Genomic DNA, 6779 nt, shown 5'->3' with positions numbered 1-6779 from the left:
CGACTCTCGTCAGTGTTAACCCCAGCTCAGTTCGTTCTCGTGTTTCCCTAGCGATCTTCTTACAGTAACCTTTTGCATCTCTGTGAATAGATTTCCCTGGACCTGCCCCTGTGTTACCTGAGCGATCAAGTGTGTGAGGATTGGAGCGAGCTTTTGTGTTTCTTGTGGAGTGTGAAGAGGAGCGTGGAGCGTGGATGGAGTGAGGACTTTGGAGCGTGTGTGGACTGCAAGTGTCTTTCCCCCCTCCTGTTCGTGTGTGGATTCCCGGAACCCGTCTTTTCCCCACTGTGTAAATAGATCACCTGGTGCTTCTGTAAATAAAAAACCTTTATTGTTCCCTACTCAGAGCCTACGCGTGAGTCCGTTCAGTCCCGTTGTGACAGAGGGTAAGGACGTAAATCGACTGGTAAAGAGGGACTGGTGAAGAGTCTGCAGCCGCAGCACCGATCCATCTGTCCATCTCCTGTTCCCTTCTCTGATCACTCGTGAACAAGACTGCGAGTTTTGTAACTTAATAAAAGCAGTAATTTGTTTGCCAGAGTGCCCCTTCCACGTCACACCCTGTTCTTTCCTTCTTGTCTTATATGAAAATTCACTTTGTGGAGCTTTTTGGGAAATTGTTAAACTTCAGGAAGATTCTGAACATGCCCCATCGTTTAGCCAGCTCTTTGGAGCTGAGCAGGTTCAGGCCTGTTGTTGTAAGTTTTATAAAACGATCTCATTTAAACGGATAATCCAGCTGAAGCTTCAGACAGCCGTCAGACAGTGAAACACTGCCATCTGCTGGACGCGAATAACAAAGACGCTGCTTTGACGGGTGAGGGAGTTTCAACAAGTCTGCAACGACTCAAGCATCAAACTACAGAACTATTCTAGCGGACATGGTGCTCTAATGACTGCTTCATTAACGCAGGTCAGAAAGGATCAAACATATCAATAAATCATAAAACACAAAACGTCTCTTATTGCCCAGGGCTCAGGAAGTGAGTGTGTTCCTTATAGCCCAACACGTTCTCACTCCCAACTCGTCAAACGTGTGACGCATGGTCAGGCTCCCTCTGCTTCACTTATGGACCATATGGACCACCAGGTAAGACCATTTAAACGGACAGCATTTATAGAATGACTATTAAAAGTCTGCGAGTGTCAGTAATGTTAATGTGGTTATGTTAGTAATACACCGAGTGCTAATATAACAGCTTTAAGATGCATTTGTAGATGTTATTACGTGTTTTACCGTCTTTATGGTGCTAGCTTAAAGTTACGGTGTAAACGTTAGCTTATATTGGAGGAAAGCTGTTACTGTTTAAACGATGTTAGCACAGAAATATTAGCTTCTGTCATGACTGATGAAGTTACTAGTTAATAAAGTTTCCAGTAAAGTGTTTAATCGCAGCCACAGACTGACAGCAAATATCTCGATTAGCTTCAGTGCATCTGTAATAAATATGTGCAAGTTTCAGTGCTTCGTTTAAACTGTATGATACTTATACTGACCCAGGGTCAGTGTAAAATACAATCCTAGCTGTGTGAACAAAGCCTGGCTGCTTTAATCCTGCATGACAAACCTCAGGATGCAGGTTATTATTACTCTTTCCTGCTGGCACACCTGTCACACCTGAGAGTCAGCTAGAAACTCACAGTGACGTGGACATCATGCAAAGACTGCCAGACTCTGTAATACTGCAAATGATCAGTGACTCAGGTTATCACTAAACTTTAAACGGCACCTCTGTGTCTCTGTGTGCTGAACATCTAGGATTGAGTCAGGCTGCATTGACTGTGGGACTTTAATGTGTTAAAAGCAGGTTGAAGACGGCTCAGAAACATTTGAAGATTAAAATTTAGCATTATGGCTGCTGGTGGTTTGTAAAGCCTCTACTCAGCTGTATTTTTGTTACTAATTTATGTTTGTTGTTGTTTAACACAGATTTCAGAAGAGCAAATATGCTTAATAGTTTAACTAGATTTCACTTGTCAGTGTGGGACTGCTGAGTCACCTGAAGAACTCATTTCATTCATTCTCCACATGATGTTCATTTACAGAAATGTTTCACAGGAACTGATTTCTCCCAAAGGGTGAACTAGTGTGTTTCCATAGATTACCTCTGTATGAATGTACTTCTTAAATGAAGGCAAGTGTTTGTCCTTTTTTGTTCCTCAGGTACAGTACGTGATATCAAGGGCAGGCGGTCATCACTGGGGGTAGACAAGAAGCAGACGTACTTCCAAGAGGGAGCTGCAGTGAGGTCAGAGGTCAGAATCTGAAACAGCTCAGGTTTATATTTTAGAGGTTATAAAAAATCAAAATGTATTATTTAAAGAAACCTTTAAATAATAGTCATAATTATGATTATTATAAGAAATATCAAACATTTAAGTGGATTTTCTGTTACACATATCGTGTTAGCCCTGCAATAAACTGGCAGCCTGTCTTTGTCCTGTATCAGCTGGGATAGGCTTCATCCTCCTGCAACCCTGAATTGGATACATTGTATTCCAATTATGTAATCTGATCATTTACAAACTCAAGGTATCTAATCAAAATGTAAGTGATGCCGCCCTTGACAGACAGGGAGATTTTATTCCTCAAAGACCATCATCCAGTCGAAGTACTAGTTGCCACGTGGTCAGTGTTCTCACAACCATTGATTTTATCTCACAACTTGTTTTCACCAAAGAATTTCAGTAAGTAAATATTCTTCGATCTCTTTTCCCCCCAGTGTCTGCAGATCAGCATCAGTGTCCACGTGAAGAACCTAGTTATGTTGCCAGTGTCAACCCAACAAAAGGTACTTTACCTTCTTGTATATATTGTGATTCCTTTACTTTTATATTTGTTGTTATAGTTGAGTTAGGCAGGGCTTTTGTGCAGTCCTAAGAAACATACTGCCTAGAGTGTTTTTCACTTTGTGGAAGAGTTTCTTTATTTTTTTTCTGTTAGTGTGTGGAACTGAGGTGCTTCGTCAGGAGCTCCTTCAGTTGTTGGAGGATGGAGAAGAGGACGCAGCCATGACTTGTGAGACGTTGTCTGAGTCAGCTGCTACTCACTGGGCGATCAGAAACATGGTGTCCTTGCTAAAGTGGAAAGAGGCCAGGCCTTGTCTTATAGACAATATGTTAGCTACTCTGGATCCACAGTCACACCGTGTGTGTCAGTGTGGCAAACAAGTAGTTGTGAGGTGTCTGGACTGCCTGCCTCTTCCATTCCTTTGTGCTGACTGTGATATTGCAGTTCACACACGCTTTGTCCTGCACAGCAGAGAGGCAGTAACAGGAGGGTTTTTGCAGCCTTCATCAGAGTTTCACAATCCAATATGTACGGTTTTTAAGTCTTATGCATTTATTGCTATGTACTATGAGTGTGTGCTGTTATTGTATATTTATTGTGTATCATTTAATTTCCAATTCTTTTTATATATATTGTGTGTTTTTAATGTTAGTTCGGCTGTTGCCTGTGCAAAGACCAGACTGTGTGTGACTGCCCAGCAGGTAACGTTGAGGTTTCACCCGGTGCAATTGTGGCTCTTGTAACCATAAATGGTAAGTTGCTCTTTTGTCACACAGTACATACACAATAGATGTGTTTGCAGGTTTTATTGCAAATTGTACATTGCTACATTGTTTTGAATTACCCTCGGCCCGCAGTATATGTGGGCACCTGTCAAAGGTCATTTGGATTTACCAGACCGCTTTGAAAACAACATGGGAAAAAATGAATGTCTTTGTTGAGCCATGACTGGATTTCTCCTTATCCTTCCTAAAGGCCGTTATAACCTTGCACTGCCAGTGGTGAGCTGCACCAGCTGTGGCCTAATGTGGTCCCCCTCAGTTAAGGACTTCCAGGGTGGTGGATATTGGCCTGGCACCTTAAATTTCTGCACCCTGTTTTCAATGGATGTCTTTCAGTCTTTCTATGACATTAAGAAGCTGCAGCAGGGATGTCACTTAAGGCCTTTGTCAAAGTGCTGGATGAACGAACAGCCCATTTTGGAAGGGTGAGTTTCTAAATTTGTCAAGTTTAAGGAAATTGTGCAAATCAATGTTTATGATGACTGTCCGTGAATATTCTGTTGTTTGTCCTCTACTTAAAAGACTGGCCGAATATCAGCTGATGCCTTCAGTAAAAGTTTCTTGGAGTGGAGTGCTGTAAAGTTTGAGGTGGACAGGATGTGCAAGGAGCCATGCTTTAGCTGCCCTGCCTGCACTCCAGACATGCTCGCCGTCTCAGTTGATGGAAACTGCAAGCTTTATCGCTTTCAATCAAATGCAAGGTACGTTATGCATTGTGTACATAAATCAAATATGGATTTGTACAAAAATTGTATTTTGATGTTTCTTTTCAAACAACTGTCACCGTGTTCGTTCAGCACTTCAGAGCAGGGGAACTTTGAAGGTGTCTTCATTGAGAAAGATGAGGAAGTTGCTGAGTTTGTGAAATACATCCAGAGACACACAAATGATGTAAGATACACATATATATCAGTGCTGTCAGCGTTAATCTTGTTAAAATGACGTTAACGCCATAACCATATACTCATACGTGTGTGTGTGTGTGGATACATATTTGGATGGGTGGATATTTATTTTGTTTTTCTCTTGGTGTTGTCGTAATACTATTTACTTGACTTTATCTTAATGTGTACTTCATTTTGAGTAGCTCACACTTGGATGTGCGAGGTATACTGCAGCTTGTAGTCTTGGATACGTTTAAGACATTTTGTTATAAGGTTGAATGAATTCAGCAGTCATGTATTGTGACCTCCTTTCTATAGATCAAATGGGGAGGTGCGTTTCAGGATGGGGCCGGTTCTACAGTTGGAGAAGAGGTGGAGCAAGTAAACAGTTTCCTGTCTAGGGCGGCCATCACAACGAAGTACATGTCTAAAGCAGGTGTGTGTCTGTGTGTGAGATTCCACTCAGTCTCCTGCTCATTCATTCTTATTTGTATACTAACTGAAATGCAGGGCGAACAGACATGCTGAGCCTCCTGGCTTTGGGCTGGAACAAAAGGAAAGTGGAACAACTGGGCTGCACTTTGAGCCAGAGATATCTAAAGGTCATTTTTTCAACACCCATTTTAATGTGTGTGGTAATGGGGCAAAAACACCAGTACTCTAAAAATGTCCATATGAATGACATTTATTAATGTATTCTTAGATCATAAGGATCCTTAGAGAACAAGTGGAGAGCCTGAATGCGAGCAGAAATGAGCTGGGTGTGGATGACGACACACTGCAGCAATGGGCTGAAGGTGAGTCTCAATATAATGCACTCGTGTATAACAACAGGACCCACCATGGCCTCATTAAAGAACTTAGAGTTAAGATCTTTCTGACAGTGTCAACAAACAATGAAAAATAAGCTTGTAAAAGCAGAATTGATGGCAGAGTTGTTGCGTTTGATCAAATTGGATTGGACCTGGGTTGAAGTGATGTCGTACTAGTTGGTTTTATAAAGCTGAACACCAACATACTTGTTATCTCATGATAATGCAGCACATGAAGGCTCCAGATGTCTTATAATGAATATCATCAAGTCAGTGATTACAGAGTCCACTGTAGTTTGGTGACTGTTACTCATCCTGTGTTCTGATTAATATTCCTCTCACTTAGAAACGGATCAAACTGATGGCAGCCTTGGAGCGTTGCAGGCACGAGTAGAGCAGCTTGTCGTCATCATCAGAGTGCGAACACAAAGTCTTTACAGACAAAATGGTGTCACAGTTTCTTTGAAACGGACCGTTTGATGCTCAGTTTGTACAGCTTGTACAGCTACTTTGTAAACAGAATAAAATCAGATCCAGGTTTGTTTAAGCTGGATGTGATTTGTTCTAGCAAACGAATTGATGAGTGTAGATTAAAATGTAAATATATGCATTATGTGAAGGTGTTCCTTTTTATGATTATTTACAGATAGCAACAAGAGGCGACACAGAATTCACAAGGTCATCTTAGATGAGAAGAAACGCTTGGCGGCTGCTGTTGATGACTACAACAAGGAAACAAGCAACAAAGCAAATCGTATCCAGTGATGCCCTCATGCAGAGCGACGTTTGGCCCTGGCAGAGCACAAGTGAACGTAAGCTCTTGATTTCTAAATATCCTTTTTAAACAAACTCCCAGTATCTGAGCAGCAGTTGAATGTTTTGTTCTTGAATCATAATATGCTGCTATGTTTTCCCATCTGATGTTGTTAAACTGTAGCTGCTGCTGCTGACCTCCGGACAAAGAGAAAGGTCTTTGAGAAGGTGATGGCTGTGAGGCGCCTGAGAGAGGAGGAGATGATCCTTTGCAGGGAGATGCAGCATCACTGGACAGTGTTGCGAATGCGATCTGTGGTGTTGGGGACAATCTCCTCAGACTGTAAGCACATCTTTTATTTATTTATACATTTGGTGATGAATTGATTGAAAATAATAGCAGATGCTAAAGTCTTACTGGATCTATTACCTATATTTGGGTTGCTAGCTAACACTGCCTTCTCCCTTAAAAAAAGTTTAATTACATGATCCTAACTCCTGAGGTTCAGGGTTTACGTGAAACCACCAATGTTCAAACACCTGAACTTTCCACACAGAGCACTATGGACTCTGACCAAACAGGCAGACGTTACCCTGAGAGAAATCGCAGAGCACCTCAGAGACTGAACTTATAGGTTTCCAGTTCATTTTGTAAGGAAAGCAGTTAAAATGTTTAAGAGGAAACAACCTACCTCTATGTTGTAAATCACTGAGTAGGTGTCATATTTCAGTTTAAGTACAATTATTGGGTTACGGC

The 6779-nt window shown here is 41.6% G+C and overlaps 1 long non-coding RNA gene across 3 annotated transcripts; it reads left to right on the top strand.

The window, feature by feature from the left end:
- Window positions 1–889: 889 nt before the first annotated feature.
- Window positions 890–5038, top strand: LOC146716542 (uncharacterized). Of its 3 annotated transcripts, XR_014919168.1 has the most exons (4): window positions 890–1090; window positions 2165–2629; window positions 2724–2792; window positions 2945–5038. It is a non-coding gene; the product is annotated as an uncharacterized LOC146716542 (long non-coding RNA). The 3 variants fall into 3 exon arrangements; XR_014919167.1 differs by having other exon boundaries at window positions 2165–2256; window positions 2724–5038; XR_014919166.1 differs by having other exon boundaries at window positions 2724–5038.
- Window positions 5039–6779: the final 1741 nt, after the last annotated feature.

Source organism: Copadichromis virginalis, linkage group LG3 (genome assembly GCF_057382275.1).
Source record: "Copadichromis virginalis isolate Kocher_CV1m ecotype Utaka linkage group LG3, C_Virginalis_male_GT1.1, whole genome shotgun sequence".
NCBI classification, from domain to species: Eukaryota; Metazoa; Chordata; class Actinopteri; order Cichliformes; family Cichlidae; genus Copadichromis; species Copadichromis virginalis.
Note: the sequence above shows the minus strand (reverse complement) of the source record. Positions and strands in the feature narration are given on the sequence as shown.